The sequence below is a fragment of the Sphaeramia orbicularis genome, chromosome 19, assembly GCF_902148855.1.
Source record: "Sphaeramia orbicularis chromosome 19, fSphaOr1.1, whole genome shotgun sequence".
Classification (NCBI taxonomy): domain Eukaryota; kingdom Metazoa; phylum Chordata; class Actinopteri; order Kurtiformes; family Apogonidae; genus Sphaeramia; species Sphaeramia orbicularis.
This window is the reverse complement of record NC_043975.1, coordinates 16,658,355-16,676,200: the sequence shown is the minus strand read 5'-3', so window position 1 is coordinate 16,676,200 and position 17,846 is coordinate 16,658,355. Positions and strand designations below refer to the sequence as shown.

General features: G+C 35.5%; 1 protein-coding gene and 1 pseudogene across 5 annotated transcripts in view; one reads left to right on the top strand and one right to left on the bottom strand.

The window, feature by feature from the left end:
* LOC115410092 (myocardin-like) overlaps window positions 1-17,846 on the bottom strand; it is a 466,879-nt gene that overhangs the window by 79,965 nt on the left and 369,068 nt on the right. The gene's annotated exons all lie outside the window — the stretch shown is intronic.
* LOC115410093 (myocardin-like) overlaps window positions 1,993-17,846 on the top strand; it is an 87,114-nt pseudogene continuing 71,260 nt past the window's right edge.

Here is a 17,846-nt window from a genome sequence, read left to right as displayed (position 1 = left end):
AATGGAAAAATACCCTTGGTAAGATTTAAATTTTTTTTGCCTAATTCAAAATTTTTTGTCTTAATTCAAGCAAAAAAAAAAAAATCTGCCAATGGAACAATGAAAATTTCTTCGTAAGATTTCTTGAAAAACGATTTTCAAGATCTATTGTCTAAAAATAAGTTCTTATATCTCACTGAAAGTTACTCTTTAGAGTGATTATGTCTTATTTCAAGTGTGATGAGATATTTTGACTGGAAATGAGAAAAATACACTTGATAAGATTTAGATTTTTTTCCAGAAAAAATGTGGTCTGAAAAAACTGTGATCAATTTAAAGTATAAAAGCCATATATAGATATAGATCTAGAGAACTTGACTTGGTTTAAAAATCCTCATGAGTTCATCAGTACGTCTCTGCTTTTAATGTAAAAATGGAGTTCAAGTAACAGTGAGAAACAACCCAGCTCCTGCACAAACTACATGTACACTCATAACACACATACACTGCAAAATCAAAAATCTTACCAAGTGTATTTTTGTCATTTCTAGTCAAAATATCTCATCGCACTTACAATAAGACATAATCACCTAAAGAGTAACTTATTTTTAGACAACAGAGCTTGAAAAATCCCATTTCAAGAAATAAGATTTTTTTTTTTTTTTTTTGCCTAATTCAAAATTTTTTTGCTTAATTCAAGCAAAAAAAAAAATCTGCCAATGGAACAAGTGAAAATTTTCTTGGTAAGATTTCTTGAAATAAGATTTTCAAGATCTATTGTACAAAAATAAGTTCTTATATCTCACTGAAAAGTTCCTCTTTAGGTGATTATGTCTTATTTTAAGTGTGATGAGATATTTTGATTAGAAATGAGAAAAATATACTTGGTAAGATTTAAATTTTTTCCAGAAAAAACATGTCTGAAAACTGCTGTCATTTAATGTATAAAAGCCATATACTAGATATGGTTACACAGAACTTGAGTTGGTTAAAAATCCTCATGTTCATGCCTGAGTTCATCAGTACGTCTCTACTTTTAGCTTAAAATGGAGTCAAGTAACTATGAGAAACAACCAGCTCCCGCACAAACTACATGTAAGCTCCAACACACATACACTGCAAAATCCAAATCTTACTAAGTGTATTTTTGTCATTTCTGGTCAAAATATCTCATCACACTTAAATAAGACATAATCACCTAAAGAGTAACTTTTCAGTGAGATATGAGAACTTTCAATAAATCTTACCAAGATAATTTTCACTTGTTCCATTGGCAGATTTTTTACTTAATCCAAGAATTTTTTTTCTTAATTCAAGCAAAAACAAATCTGCCAATGGACACAAGTGGAAAATTATCTTGGTAAGACTTCTCAAATAAGATTTTCAAGATCTATTCTAGGTCTAAAAATAAGTTATTATATCTCACTGAAAAGTTACTATAGGTGATTCTGTCTTATTTTAAGTGTGATGAGATTTTTTGACTAAAATTAAAAAAGAATGTACTTCGTAGAATTAGATTTTTGCAGTGTAGATTTTCAAAGATCTGGACAAAAAAGTTGTTCTAGAAAAATGGGCAAACTGACTCACTCACAGCATATTTTATTATTGTCCAAAATACGAAAAAAAAAAAAAAAAAAGTCCAGGCGGACCATTTTAGCTTAGGGTTTTAAAGGGTTAAACCACGCCCACTTCAAATGTCTGACCAATCACACAACAGCTGTCAGACACCACACGAGAAAAAAAGTGTTGAAATGAGGAAAAAATACATTTGGGTAAGATTACCACCATACATAATGAACCTTTCGCTTTTTCTGAAGTGAAATTTATACTATGTTAGTGCCAGTCCTCTACATGGCAGAGTGTGTAACAGCAGGTATTATTTCAAGTGAATTCTCAGTCTCTTCCTGCTTTTTTCTTTTTCTCTTTCCCTTACTGTCCTTCCACACCTCCTTTCCTCTCCATCCATCTTCCTCCTCCCTCCTTTAGTCCTACAGTTAAGACTTCAGCAGAGGAGGACACGAGAGCAGCTGGCAGACCAAGGCATCATGCCTCGTGAGTAACGCCGAGATGCCGCACATGCAGGAGCACGCACACTTCCACTTCCACTTCCACTTCCACTTCCACTTGCAGCTTCACGCTTTCACAGAACAGTGTCAGGTGGATGGGGGTGCAGTGAACGAGCAGATATAACCCTATTCTCTCTGTTATGTCACGTTTTCTACAGAATCTGCCTTGTTGCAACTGAGAAATAAACAGACATGTACATTTTAAAGCTTAATATTCATTCATTCATTCATTCATTTTCGGAGCCATTCAATCCTCCAGATCAGGGGGAGTCATTTTCTTTCAGGGGCCACATTCAGCCATTCAGTGGGCTGGACAAGTAAATAATAACAGAATAACCTATAAATAATGACAACTCCAAATTTTTTTCTTTGTTTTTGCACTAAGCAAAAAAAACCCCCTGAAAAACAGAACATTAAAATATGAAAGTACTTACTTGTATGAACTATCCAAACAAAAAAGATGTGAATAACCTGAAAAAAACTGAAATTTCTTAAGAAAAATCAGTGCAATTTTAACAATATTCTGCCTCAACTTCTCATTTGTCCATGTGCGTTATGGGTCAGATCTACAAAGACACTAAACACTGAGGAACAGGCAGAAAAGAGTTCAAATTGTGCTGAATTTTCTTTAGACATTTCAGGTTGTTCGTATTTGTTCAGATTATTCACATTTTATTGTTAAAGGATAGTTTGCAAATGTAAAAATTTTCATAATTTAATGTTATTTTTTGCATTAAAAAAGACAAAAATTTGAAGTTTATTGGCATAATGTAATACTTTTTTCACATCAAACTGAGAAGCAAATCTGCAGTCATTCTTTTTTGTTGGTTATTCTGCTGTTCTTATTTGACTATAGATCATATTGGTCTGTATGTGGAACCAGAACTAAAATGAGTTCCACAGCCTTGACTGTGGAACTCAAATTCATCCCAGGGGCCGCAGTGGAACCTTTGGCGGGCCACATTTGGTCCCCGGGCCGCATGTTTGAGACCCCTGCTCCAGATGGTCCCAGGGATGCAATAATATAGTATAAATAACTAAATACTGAGTATGGGTTCATCCTGATGGTTTTAATCTGTCGTTTCAACTTTACTCAAGTTACAAACTAGTTTTCCAAACCCATTGTACATCTGTCAGTCAAACGGAAACAGGCTAAGACCGTACTTTTTCATATAATCCTGATTACATTTCATTACATGGTGAGATTCCCCAGATTAGTGATTTTGACTTCCACATTAACCCATAAAGACCCAGTGTTTGTGGCAGATCCCAAACAAATTTTGCTCTCTATTTAACCCTTCTTAAATTATTTATTACAATATTACCCTCTTTTTTCTGCATTTTTTTTAAAGTAAAAAAACAGGTATTTTCCCCATATTTAATTTAAAACAGAGAAAAACTGACTTTTTTCAGCAAATCTATCAATAAGAACATAAAAACAAGTGTCTCCATCCACTGTCATTGATCCAACTCCATGGGTTTTACTGGCGAATCAATGTTGTAGAAGATGACAGTGTTTCCATGGTAACTACAGACCCTCTGAACATCCAAATGGATCATATGTGATGACCATGAAAAGATGACAAATTGTATTTTTCACCAATTATTTACATGGGTGATAGGATTAGTGGATCAACAGGTATTAAACAGTTTAGGTCAGTAGATACTTTGGTCGCCAGTGGAGGTTTGGGTTTTTATGGGTTAAAATTGAGGGTTATTACATCAAAAACAGAGAAAGCTAAAGAAAACATCACTTTTTTTTGTAAAATATATCAGTAACTGAACATAAAAACAAGTGTTTCTCTCTACTGTCATTAGTCGCTTTTCCATTGGACATCTGTGCAAAACTTTACTGATATTTACTAAATGTCGAAAAAACAGAAGTGCGTAACGTCGGTTTTTTCCATTGAATCACAAATGCGATGATTTGTTTATTTATTATTGAGAGATGACACGAGAAGTCATTCCATAAACATGGCAACGAACGTAAATATGGTGTCGATTTACAGATATATTCATTATTATTATATATTACTCCTCTATCTTGTACTAAATTTTAAAATGATTGGGTTTCCTGGTGTGTCCACACATACCACAACATGTTTCTTCTTCTTCTTTGCTTGTTGTAGCGTCTGTCAACATCTGTTTTTTTTTTAATTCACATGACTCTAGTTGCAAAAAAAGATCTTTCCATTGCAGTTTTGCGTGACATACCATTTGCACTACGCCCAAAAAACCACCCCTTGCCAGCGCAAAAACTTTTAATAAAAAAAAATCAGACTTTGGACAAAATTGTTGTTTTTCCATTGGGTAAATTTTTATGCGCAAGTTATATTTGCGCAATTTGAGGGTCAATGGAAAAGCGACCACTGATCCAACTCCATGGGTTTTACTGGTGAATCAATGTTTTAGAAGATGACGGTGTTGCTACGGTAACTACAGAGCCTCTGAACGTCCAAATGGGTCATATCTGATGACCATGAAAAGATGACAAACTGTATTTTACACCAATTATTTACATGTATGGGTCAGATTAGTGGATCAGCAGGTATTACAGTAGATTCTTTTGGTGTCCAGGGGCTGTTTGGGTCTTTATGGGTTAATACAATACGTGAAAGGTAGATACATTTACTCACTCATTACGTTATCATAAAAACATAATTACATCTACCTCGATCATGATACTGTAAATATGAGAGGAAACCAAAATGATCGTTAACCTAAACCGTATCATATGACAAAAGGGTGGTTTTGTTAAAGTAAAAATCTGGATTTCATCGAAAAAAAGCTATGATTGTTGTTCTTTTTCTTGTATTTACGGAGAAATGTGGAGAAATATCGGATGATCCAATGAAAATAACAGGATATTCACACTTCTCGCAGCTCCTTGATAGAAATTTCCGGCTCTACAGCTGTAAAATACTCACCAAATACCTGCAGTTGTAGCTCTAATGCAGGTGTCTGTTGCAAAGAAGCACAACACTGAAGTGAATTATTGTAAACACAAAAGAAATAAGAGGTACAGCTTCAGATATGCAAATAAAACTGTGTATTTTGGTTGTTAAGTGCATAAAATGGGGTGTTTTTTGGACGTTTTAGGCAGGGTGTGCTGGATGACATAAAGCCTCCACATCCACTGTGGGAAATATGAGTGGATTTTCCCTTTTCATATTTTTGTTCTTTGATTTTCAGTCCCTTTGGCTCAATCAGTATCGCTTTGAAAATGTTGGAATGCAGTAAAAAGAAGCATCATTTCCCAAGTTTTACATGAATTACATCATTGAGACAAACATATTTCATGACTATTATTGAAATAAATGACTTATAATGGAACAGATTCTTGATTTTCCTTGTTCCTGAATTCCAGATCTCAGAACCGATCGGTGGAATCAGCTGCTGTGGTTTTCTTATTCTTACAGAGCAGTCGTTCACAACCTTTTTTGGCTTGTGACCCCATTTTAACATCGCAAATGTCTGGCGACCCCAGACATTCAAAACAGAGACTTTTTTTTTTTTTTTGCTAAAATTAATTTGTTTTTGATCATGTAATACACAGGTTTCAAACATGCGGCCCGGGGACCAAATCTGGCCCGCCAAAGAGTCCAATCTGGCCCGTGGGATGAATCTGTGAAATGCAAAAAATTACAATCAATGGTGTAAAATCATTTTAATTCAGGTTCTACATACACACCAATTAGATCTCAATTGGGTCAGATCAGTGAAATAGTATCATAATAACCTATAAATAATGACAACTGCAGATTTTATCTTTGTTTAGTGAAAAAAAGTAAAATTAAATGAAAATGTTTACATTAACCCTTTCATGCATGAATTATGAGAACTTTAGTTGAGTTTTTTTTTCCTGAGTGTTTTTATTCCTTTTTAGGCATGAAAAAAAAACAAAAAAACAATGTGACTGAAATTTTTTTATGAACCTATTTTCATGGAGTTACAAAAATGTCCACTCAGCTGGACACCAATTTTTGAAGCAAAAAACATGTATTTAAAACCCATCATCAGAAACTGATAAACTGCATGAAAACTATAAAATAAAAACATTTTTCATGCAGCTAATCTGATGTTTTCACACATTTTAACATACTCTAATACTAGTTATTACTAACTTCATACAGACAATATGCAAAAAAAAACTTTTTGATTAAGAAAACTGTTGATTACAGTCTAATAACAATTAGCAATTGATTTAACACATGTTACTGCAGATCAGGTTTATCAACCTGAGCTGCAAAGTTACAATAATGGTATGAATTACAATGTATTATGGGATGATGCATAAGTGTCCACTGTGTCGGCTGATATGGAACTAAAACAACAAAACCATGAATATATAAGAGAAGAGCTGTAGAATAACTGTCCACTGGAGTAACCAGTATGCATGAAAGGGTTAACAAACCATCCTTTTACAAAAAAATGTGAAAAACCTGAAGAATATGAACAAACGGAAATGTCTTAAGAGAAGTACATGCAATTTTTACCAGTATTTTACCTGGTACTATATGTTTGGTGTATTTGTAATTGTAATGTAAGTTGTAACGCACACGTGTAAATGATAAACTGAGGCAGAATATTGTTAAAATTGCACTTGTTTTTCTTCAGACATTCTAGTTATTCATGTTATTCAGATTTTTAAGGAAACGTTGTAGATGTAAACATGATCATAATGTAATTTTAATTTTTTCACTGTTATTATTTTGCTGGTCTGGCCCACTGGAGACGAAATTGGGATGAAAGTGAACTAAAATGAGTTTGACACCCTGATGTAATAGTTTGCTATACTATGTTGCAAATAAACATTGATTTTAGACTTTTTGTCTGTATAATTTATATTATTATGAACGAAGGCAGTAAAGCCAGGTGTAGATTACTGCACAAAGTGAGAATTTTTTTGTCCTTGGTCAGGATATGTACAGTCAGTCCAGCTTGGATTTACAAGGCTGACAATTAATACTGAACAAACATGAACTCAAAAAACTATGAATTATGAAAGAGCTGCAGCATCTGAAACCGACCACAATGATCATTTGACAGATAAACAGAACCACAGTGCTTCAGTTTCAGCTTCACAGTTTGTCATGTCTTTTATGGATTGGGATTGTCTCTGTCAACTCACCATATGTTTTTTATTAGTAAGTTTTTTTTTTTTTTTTTTTTATCAATTACTAGAAATTTCAGGTGACCCCATTTGAATTCCAGGCGACCCCATGTGGGGTCCCGACCCCAAGGTTGAAAAACACTGGTATAGAGTCAAAATGGTGCGGATTTATGTTATGTAGACTTAAAAAAATAATTCCTCACCTTATTAATTAAAAGACGGATGAGGGAGAAGGAGATAAGAAGAAAAGAAAACAGTTAAGATGAAGGATGCCCTGACGAACAGCAGATCCAGACAGATAAATCTGCAGTCGGTGACACGAACAAAGGTGAATGTAAAGGAAGCGGCAGGTGGATGTATGCAGAAAGAGAGAGAGAAAGAGAGAGAGAGACAGGCAGTTAGTGGAGAGGCAGACATGTCTGTGAGTGACCGCCGTGGAATGCTCTTGTGCTGGAAAAGCCTCTCGGACTGTGAAGAAACAGGCAGATTTACGCAGACGGTACCTGTTTACAGCATCAAAGCAGAACGCACGCCCAAACACAAGCACAGCACACACTCCCAACACCAAGACATACTGATGAGAACATGTAGACCTCTTAAATCCAACTGTCGCTACGATTTACTCCTCCCATATTCTGCAGGTCACGTTAATGTTTGTAACTTACTATCTTGTTTAGCTTCGACTGCCAGCGCAGAACATGTCACACACAGCTAAACATTCGTGTTGTTGTTGGCACACGTTGGGAAATCTCAAATTCCAATATTCACGAAAAAAAACATAAGTTTGTTTACACAGCAGACGGACGCTTATAAACTTAGATCTTATCGATTTTTTTTAAAGTGTCATCCAGGCGAGTACCGGAGCAGTGAGCAATGCCAGTGTAGGAGCGTAACGGGGACTGGGACTTGGACTGGACTGCAGGCCAAGGGGTTTGTTGAATGATATCTCTGGCACCGTTTGCCATTTCACAGAGACTCCAGCCTGCAGATAAACTGCTGGTAAGTGTGCAGGAGAACGGAATCCAGAGGCCCGGCGAGGCCCTATCAGTTACTAGGAGTCTGTCACAGATAAGGCAGCAAGGAGAAATACAATTGGCCAACAGGCTTCAAGCGCTTTTTTAAAAAGAAATTTCAATTGGTTGTTTATCTGGTGATTGCAGGCGGTGGCGCAGATGGAAGAGGGTTGCACAGATTTGTATTTGTGCCGCTTGTTAGTACACACAAGAGACGCCTTATCGCTGTCCAAAACATCATCTGTTCCCACCAGCTCTTTAAGCGGCAACATCCACGGCTGAAAAACGAAGCCAATGCGGAAGTAAAAAACATGTGTCAAACATGCGGCCCGGGGGCCAAATGCGGCCCGCCAAAGGGTCCAGTCTGGCCCATGGGATGTTTTTGCCAGGTGCAAAAATTCCACAGTCTTGAATTGAATTAAGCAAAAAAAAAAAAAAAAATTAGCTTGAATTAAGAAAAAGATCTTGAATTAAGCCCCCAAAAAAGTTTCAATTAAGTAAAAAAATCTTGAATTAAGCCAAAAAAAATTCTTCATTTAAGTAAAAAAATCTTCAGTTAAGCCAAAAAAAAATCTCAAATTTAGCAAAAAATCTTGAATTAAGCCAAAAAAAATCTTCAATTAAGTAAAAAAATTCTTGAAGTAAGCCAAAAAAATCTAGAATTAACAACTTAAATTTTTTTCTTTGTTTTAGTGCAAAAAATAACATTAAATTCTGAAAATATTTACATTTACAAACTATCCTGCCACACTAAAATGTGAATAACCTGAACAAATCTGACCAACCTGAAATGTCTAAAGAAAATTAAGTAATTTTTCTGCCTGTTCCTCAGTGTTTAGTGTCTTTGTAGATGTGATCCACAATGCACATGGACAAATGAGAAGTGGAGGAATAATGTTGTTAAAATTGCACAAAATTTTCTTATGTTTTTTAATTTAAATTTCAGTTTTTTCAGGTTTTTTTTTTTTTTTTTTGGATAGTTTATAAAAGTCAGTATTTTCATAATTTAATGTTTTGTAGTTGTTTTTTTACACTAAAACAAAGACAAAAATTTGGAGTTGTCATTATTTATAGGTTATTCTGTTATTATTTTTGTGGTCCGGCCCACTGCAGATCAAATTTAGCTGAATATGGCCCCTGAACTAAAATGAGTTTGACACCCCTGTCCTAAAGACTCCATGTTGAAATGCACAATATTCAACAGACACATGTGGAATGTCTTCGTCTCTGTTGACAACTGATAGGTGGTTCATTTTTATAAAGTTCACCTGTTTTTGAGTTTTTTAAGACTTAAATCATGGATGTGAAACTCATTTTAGTTAGTTACTTAGTTAGTTAGATCTCAGATTGGCCGGACCAATAAAATAATCGCATAATAATTTAGAAATAATGACAAAAAAAATTAAATGACATCATTTTATGAAAATGTTTACATTTCGTCCCTTGAGAATCAGCTGGTTCTATGTCCACTTTTCCTCATTTTGAGAGAACAGTTTGAAAATTTCACCTGTCTGATCTCTGATATTTGGAGAGTTATCAGTCATCTTTTGTGTGGAATAGTGTTGACAATGGAAGTTACCCTAAACATGTTCTAAATCTCCTGAGGCTTAGGGATATAAAAAGTCAAAAATGGACATAGAACTTTCTGATTCCAAGGTATGGAAGTTGCCCCTGGTCAACATGTTCTATGTCCAACATCGGACCTGGTGCCTTTACAGGTTTCACTTATGATCGAAATCAGGAAGTTCTATGTCCACCAGAGTTGTTTTTAACCTGTTTAACCCAGACCATATTTTCAGGGGAAAAACACCTAAAAAGACATACCCAAAGTAAATGAAGAATTACTTCACAATAATAAGGTTCATATGCATGTTCTTGGTGTCTATGGACATTTACAGACCTCACAGAATCTATTCCCATTGTCTAAAATATTGTATCTATTACTATGCCTGAGTAAACTGTAACAAACTAAAAGAGAAATTGGAATTTTTTATCCTCGCCTGTTTTTTTTCGGCTGGATTGACAATGATATGCATAAATTAATTGTTCATGTCGGAGATTTTTAATAGTGTATATTTCACCCCGCAAAGATCAAAAATCCTGTTTGTTTAGGCGAACCCAGAACACGTCTAAAGACTAAAGGCGACAGAACCTTTTCCGAGGCTCTGGAAAACTGCCCCAACAATTTACATATGCACAGTTCACTTAGAATGTTAATATAAGTGTGTGACTTTTATTTATTCTATCTGCTGGTTATGTTTTAGATGTTTTTATCATAATAGTTTGTATCTGTTTTATCAGTTTTTACTATTTTATCCTTAATTCCTGATGTCTCTTCCCAAGGGATCAATAAAGTTCGTTCTAATCTAATCTAATCTAATCTAATCTAATCTAATCTACTTTATTTTATTTATATCTTTGTGCAGCACTGTCTTGCATCAGTAAGTAAAAGTTTTGGCTTTTTTACATTAAATAATTGAGTGGAAACAGCATCATGCAACAATTTATAGATACATTTAGATTGTCAATGATAGTCAATGATAAGGTGAGGGGAGCTAACTTTCACTTTCTCACAGCTTTATCGACACATCCTCCACATACAAGTCTGTCGTGTTACTTGTAGAAGTATGCCCCCCCCACTCCCCCCACAAAATTTTTTCCAGGCATAGGGGGGGGCGCCAGTAGGCTGATGATGCTGTTAGTGGGGTATGGTTCAAAGAAAGTGGACAAACATAACGTTTGCACACTTGAAAACCCTTGACCTTCAGTCCACTACAGGGTTTTCAACCTTTTTTGAAGCCAGTTCGTTGTCCATCTGTCCGTCCGTATGTGCAAAAACTTTGGCGTGGACTGAAGGTCGAGGGTTTTCAAATGCGCAAACGTTGTGTCTTTCTGTTTGTTTGTTTTGGTTTTTTAAGTATAACTGTGAAACTCTTGAGTTTCAGGAGTACATTATGCCACGTTTCCACTGCGTGGTACCGGCTTGACTTGACTTGACTCAGCTTGGCCTTTTTGCGTTTCCATTACGAAAAAGTACCTGGAATCTGGATCCCGGTACTAGTTTTTTGGTATCACCTCTGCCGAGGTTCCAAGCGATACTAAACTGTGACGTATAAACACTGCAGACTACTGATTGGTCAGACAGTTTTCTCTGTGACCCACCGTTTTACAAAAAACAGATGCGGAAATAGACAGTAAATATAGCGGTACATTAATCCACATGATAACAGCCCAAAACTACACCATGGTCGGTCAAGGAGATTCAGTCTTTGATGGCCGACGTTAAAATTCAGACGAGACAACACGCAACGAGTGAGTTTATCAGCAACTCTCTGAATAGACAACACGAAAATAACGTGCCACATCGCTATGACGTCCAGATACTGTAAAGTCATTAGTATCCTGTAATGGTCTGAAACGGTCTCCAGGAATACCGAGTCGAGCCAAACCGAGCCGAGCCGAGCCGGTTCCACGTCGTGGAAACGCGGCATAAAAGTCAGTGTTATCATTGATTTAGCCAGAGACATTCATTAGCTTAGAAATGGCATTAGCTAACATCAACAAACAGGATGACTTCCAACACAAAACAGACTTCAACACACATGCATCTGCTAATCATGGAACGTCCTTTACAGTGAAACTCTTGTCCACTACAGAGGACAAAAAAAAACACTGCTGGGTTTCTGGAGGACATAAATAACCCTGACATTGACCTTGAATACACTCAAAAGAAACTCAGCCTTCATTTGAATAAATTTCCAGGAAGTTTGAGATGCGGTGGAAATGCAAACCACACAGATTACCAGGAATTCTTTTACCCAGGTAAATAAGCTTCTCGTACATAAAAGTTCCTACCAGGCGCTAACTACTCTCTGCTCCACCTTTAGGAAAATTAATAGATTTCATTGCATCATGAGTCGCAGTCCTGCTTTTTCGTCGTATAGCTGTAGATGGGATGGTTGGGATGCCGGCTGCCTCTGCCCGGCTGTGTTATTCCTGCTGGGGAGATGGACACGGCACAGGGTCTGTGTATATATTACCCATGGAACATCTGGTGTTTATTAGGCTATTCAAGAATCCACCCCGGCCTCTCAGGGCTGACTGGCGTGTGGCCTGCATAGGAGCACACTGTCTGCCTTCTGGCCACAAGTCTACACACACACACACACACACACACACACACACACACACACACACACACACACACTTATACAATCTGATATTTCCTCATAAAGATAACAGGGCTGTAGCTGCAGGTTTACTGTGCTTTTTCCTGCATAAAAACACCCATTTTCTCCTTTTCATTTGCACACACAGCAGCGGTTCTCGGGGCTTTAATCCTCAGTAGATGGAAACACAAAGGGCTGGTCTAATGCACCATACGTCTTACCTCTAAGTGTCCTGTTTACATTCGCAGATACAGTCAGCAGGTATACGTATTACAATAGGTTTAAAGTGCATCGTGTGTTTTAATAGAAGCGTGCAGTGTTTAGAAGTCGGCGGGGCCCGCGTCACACTCACCCGATCGTGTTACATTATACGCTCACGCAGTCGCTTCAGCCACGGTCTGACACATTTTCGAGGCGGTTCGGTCACACACTCTTAAACACACTCCGAACCATACGTAGTGTGTACCTGCATGTCAAATCAGCTCTTAAATCAGATGAGGAGGGGGAGTGGGGGAGCGTGGGGGGGAGTCAGTGGGTATAAACATGGTGACTTCATTCTGCTGTGGACTGGCAGATCATACTAGACCACTTCCCCTCAGAGGAAGGGCACCAGGGCCGGACCGGTCCAGCTGGGTGGCCTCTTCAGTTCTACACCTCCATCTGTCTTTACTGCCTTATTATTATTATTATTATTATTATTATTATTATTATTATTATTATTATTTTTATTTATTTATTTATTATTATTATTATTATTATTATTATTATTATTATTATTATTATTATTATTATCATTATTATACAGGATATACACTGAACAAAAATATAAACGCACCACTTTTGTTTTTGCTCCCATTTTTCATGAGCTGAACTCAAAGATCTAAACTTTTTCTGTGAACACACAAGGTTTATTTCTCTCAAATATTGTTCACAAATCTGTCTAAATTTGTGTTAGTGAACACTTCTTCTTTGCTGAGATAATCCATCCACCTCACAGGTGTGGCACATCAAGATGCTGATTAGACAGCATGATTTTTGCTTTAGGCTGGCCACAATAAAAGGCCACTCCAAAATGTGCAGTTTTATCACACAGCACAATGCCACAGATGTCACAAGTTTTGACTGTGCGAGGAAAATGGTGGTCACACCAAATACTGACTGGTTTTCTGACCCCCCTGGACCACCCAATACAGTAAAACTGCACATTTTAGAGTGGCCTTTTATTGTGGCCAGCCTAAGTCACACCTGTGCAATAATCATGCTGTCTAATCAGCATCTTGATATGCCACACCTGTGAGGTGGATGGATTATCTCAGCAAAGGACAAAGGAGAAGTGCTCACTAACACAGATTTAGACAAATTTATGAACAATATTTGAGAGAAATAGGCCTTTTGTGTACATAGAAAAAGTTTTAGACCTTTGAGTTCAGCTCATGAAAAATGGGAGCAAAAACAAAAGTGGTGCGTTTATATTTTTGTTCAGTGTATATTGTAGGGCAGGGGTGTCAAACTCATTTTAGTTCAGGGGCCACATTCAGCTAAATTTGATCTGCAGTGGACCGAACCAGTAAAATAATAACATAAATATATATAAATAATGTCAACTCCAAACTTTTCTCTGCGTTTTAGAGCGAGGAAAAGTAAATTTACATTATGAAAAGGTTTACATCTACAAACTATCCTTTCAAAAGATGTGAATAACATGAACAAACTGAAAAAATAAGTGTAATTTTAACAATATTCTGCCTCAGTTTATCATTTCCACATGTACATTAGAACTTACAGATCACAGTGGATCTACAAACACACAAAACATTTAATTACAGGCAGAATATTGTTAAAAATTGTACTTACATCTCTTAAGACATTTCAGGTTATTCACATTTTTTGCAACATTATACTGTGTTTTAGTGTAAATACATGAAAATATTTACATTTACAAAGAGAAACATTTGGAGTTGTCATTATTTATATGTTATTATGATAGTATTTTACTGGTCTGACCCACTTGAAATTGAATTGGTCTGAATGTGGAACCTGAACTAAAAGGATTGTTCATATCTTCAGTGTAATTTTTGCATTTCACAAATTCATCCCATGGGTCGGACTGGACCCTTTGGTGGGCGGATTTAACCCCCGGGCCTCATGTTTGACACCTGTGTTGTAAGGTCTTTCTCTGTATTACCTTTGTAATCTATTACATCACATTTAAAGAACTTCCTTACTTCGTACGTCTTCTCTTTTCTTTTGATCTGTTATTATCTCTCCACCCTTTATTTCACCTCAAACATTTACACACATTTACATTTTATTAGTTTCTTCTGTTTTCTTTTCATCTAGTTTCTTTCTTTCTTTCTTTCTTTCTTTCTTTCTTTCTTTCTTTCTTTCTTTCTTTCTTTCTTTCTTTCTGTCATACTTACCTTATCTTTCTGTCTGTTTTCCTCCATTTTTATACTTTCTTACATTGTCTTTTCTTTTAATTTAAAACTATTTTCCTTTCTACCTTCTCTTCTTTTCCTTTTTTCCTCTCTTCCTGCCCTTTACTTCACCTCAGACTTTCTTAACTTTCTGTTTTCTTTTTATCTATCTATCTATCTATCTATCTATCTATCTATCTATCTATCTATCTATCTATCTATCTATCTATCTATCTATCTATCTATCTATCTATCTATCTATCTATCTATCTATCTGTCTCTGTCCATTTGAATTTGTTTCTTCTGTTGTCTTTTCATCTAAGTTTCTTCGTTCTTTTTTCTTTCCTACTTTCTTTCTTTCTAACCTTGTCTTTCTGTCTGTTTTCCTCCATTTTTATACTTCTTTCTTACTTTATCTTTTAATTTAAAACTATCTTCCTTTCTGCCTTCTCTTTCCCTTTTTTTCCTCTGTTCCTGTCCTTCACTTCACCTCAAACCTTATTGATTTTACATTTCATTTTGTTTCTTCTGTTGTCTTTTCATTTAAAGTTTCTTTCTTTCTTTCTTTCTTTCTTTCTTTCTTTCTTTCTTTCTTTCTTTCTTTCTTTCTTTCTTTCTTTCTTTCTTTCTTTCTTTCTTTCTTTTTTCACCTAAAACTTTAACTTTCTGTTTTCTTTTCATCTGATCTATCTATCTATCTATCTATCTATCTATCTATCTATCTATCTATCTATCTATCTATCTATCTATCTATCTATCTATCTATCTATCTATCTATCTATCTATCTATCTATCTATCTATCTATCTATCTATCTATCTATCTATCTATCTATCTATCCTCCTTTCTTCCCTCCTTTTTTGCTTTGTATAACCTTCCTTTTTCGTCCTCCGTAGCAGCTTTTCATCACCTTTTTCTTCCTTCTTTCTATTTTTGGCTCACTTATCTAGTTCAGGAGTTTAGACTTTGACACTCCAGTAATTTACTATTCACGTGCAAAGTCTCTTATCCATTATCCCATTCCTCCTCACACTTCTCACACATGGGATTTATGTCGTTTTTCATTTGTCTTTTGATCAGCCGCTTCACTGTCCCCTTCATCCTTTTCTTTTCTTATTCCCTTCATCTTCCTTTGACAACAGGACTCTATATTTTTTTCTGATTTACATGCAACATGCAACAGAAAATCCACTGCATCTGGAGATGAAAGTGCTAAATACCGCAGATTTATTCTAATGTAACGTTAACACTGCAGGTCATTTCTCCATTTTCAGATCCAGTTCATCTACACAATAACTCTCGACTCGGTATTATTCATTTAATTTTGGCACCGTATCTCACGTCAGCCCTCTGAAAAATCCAACTAAAATTATATTTGACCAAATAAGTGCTCCTCCATGGACATCAGTCCTATGGGTAGATTCGAGGCGGAGCCAGGTTAGTTCAGGCCCTGATTATTTACACTGGATTTACCCAAGAGAGATTGAGGAAGGTCGAAAATCTCACTCGCCGCAGCCCTTTAATTACAGCCGCTCCATTTATTTTCACAGTACTCACAGTGTCTAGGTGTTATGGGGGTGTAGCAGCTGGACCGACGTTAGACCTGCTTCGGAAATATCGATTGGGTCAATATACAGTCGCGGAAAAAACTATTAGACCATCAAAAGTCATCGAAAACAATGGTTATGCAATCAAGTACTAACCCCTGTGTGTATCATGTGACTAAAACAGACAGAAAAGAAAACATGGAATGCCTAAAAGTACTATAAAAAACACCAATACTTCAGAAAACAAGAATATAGCGAATATAAAATTACAAAAACTAAAAAATAAGATAAGAAAACAGGACATGAAATTTGACAAAAGTAAGATTAGAATAGAGCTAAAAAAAAAAAGACATTAAATATAAATAGAGACAATATTTACAGTATTAATAGTTTGTGTATCTATGGATAATATTAACAATAATAAATATACGTACTGTCTCGGAAAAAGTTATTAGACCATCAAAAGTCCTCAAAAACAATGGTTATGCAATGAAATACTAACTCCTGTGTGTATCATGTGACTAAAACAGACAGAAAAGAAGACATGGAATGCCTAAAAGTACTATAAAAAAACAACAATACTTCAGAAAACAAGAATATAGCGAACATAAAATTACAAAAACTAAAAAGTAAGATAAGAAAATAGAACATAACATTTGACAAAAGTAAGATAAGAATAGAGCTAAAAAAAAAAAAAAAGACATTAAATATAAATAGAGACAATATTTACAGTATTAATAATTTGTGTATCTATGGATAATATTAATATTAACTATACGTACAGTCTCGGAAACAGTTATCAGACCATAAAAAATCATCAAGAGCAATGGTTATGCAATCAAGTACTAACTCCTGTGTGTATCATGTGACTAAAACAGACAGAAAAGAAAACATGGAATGCCTAAAAGCACTGTTTTTGTCAGTACAATGCCATAGATATTGATGGAAGAACTGAAGTGATTTTGGTTATTATCAAGAAAATATCAGCTCTTAAATTAAACTCTTATGAGCTATTGTTGTTGTTATCATTATGTTTGTCCAAACAAACGTACCTTTAGTTGTTCCAGGCATTAAAATGAACAAGAAATTAACCCTTTCATGCATAGTGGTAGACAGTTATTCTATAGCTGTTCTCTAGTATATTCATGGATTTTGTTGTTTTAGTTTCATATCAGCCGACACAGTGGATGCTTATGCATCATCTCATACACTGACATTGAAAACATTACTGTAACTTTGCTGTTCTTGATAAACCCAATCTAACATGTTCGAGTGTAAATCAATTCCTTGTCACCGTTATTAGACTGCAATTAACAAATTTTTTTTTTTTTTTTGTTTTGGGTTTTTTTTGGCATATTATGTCCATGAAGTGAGTAATGACTAGTATTAGAGTACACTAAAAACAACAAGTTAAGGATATTTCTCTTTTTTTGGTCTTTTTTTTTTTGGTCATTTTTGCCATTTGTAAATGAAACTATGTCTGGTCATTAAAAAAAAAAGTGTTTCAATTCACACACAAAAAAGTAAGAAGCGCTGTGCGAGA